At 31.5% G+C, this 496-nt stretch overlaps 1 protein-coding gene and 1 long non-coding RNA gene across 2 annotated transcripts in view; both read right to left on the bottom strand.

Moving 5' to 3' along the window:
* LOC113471362 overlaps window positions 1-488 on the bottom strand; it is a 5,738-nt gene extending 5,250 nt beyond the window's left edge. The window contains exon 1 of the long non-coding RNA XR_003394093.1: window positions 290-488. This is a non-coding gene — a long non-coding RNA (uncharacterized LOC113471362). The remainder of the gene's footprint in view (window positions 1-289) is intronic.
* LOC103518756 overlaps window positions 1-496 on the bottom strand; it is a 15,777-nt gene that overhangs the window by 13,031 nt on the left and 2,250 nt on the right. The gene's annotated exons all lie outside the window — the stretch shown is intronic.

Here is a 496-nt window from a genome sequence, read left to right as displayed (position 1 = left end):
GAAGTTACAGTGAAGTCCTTTATCATGGAATTTAGGTGTTCTAAAACCACTGTGGAGCTCCTAGTTATAAATAAAGTCCTAATAAACATAAACTTTTTATTACTATAGGAATTCATATACCTTGAACAAGCTATTCTTTTTTGTCCAAATAACTCTGCACTAAAGACCAAAGAGAAGTTACAGTGAAGTCCTTTATCATGGAATTTAGGTGCTCTAAAACCACTGTGGAGCTCCTAGTTATAAATAAAGTCCTAATAAACATATACTTTTTATTACTATTGGAATTCACCTTGAACAAGCTATTCTTTTTTGTCCAAATAACTTTGCACCAAAGACCAAAGAGAAGTTACAGTGAAGTCCTTTATCATGGAATTTAGGTGTTCTAAAACCACTGTGGAGCTCCTAGTTATAAATAAAGTCCTAATAAACATAAACTTTTTATTACTATTGGAATTCATATACCGTGAACAAGCTATTCTTTTTTGTCCAAATAACT

This window comes from Diaphorina citri, unplaced genomic scaffold (genome assembly GCF_000475195.1).
Source record: "Diaphorina citri unplaced genomic scaffold, Diaci psyllid genome assembly version 1.1 scaffold2345, whole genome shotgun sequence".
NCBI classification, from domain to species: Eukaryota; Metazoa; Arthropoda; class Insecta; order Hemiptera; family Psyllidae; genus Diaphorina; species Diaphorina citri.
Note: the sequence above shows the minus strand (reverse complement) of the source record. Positions and strands in the feature narration are given on the sequence as shown.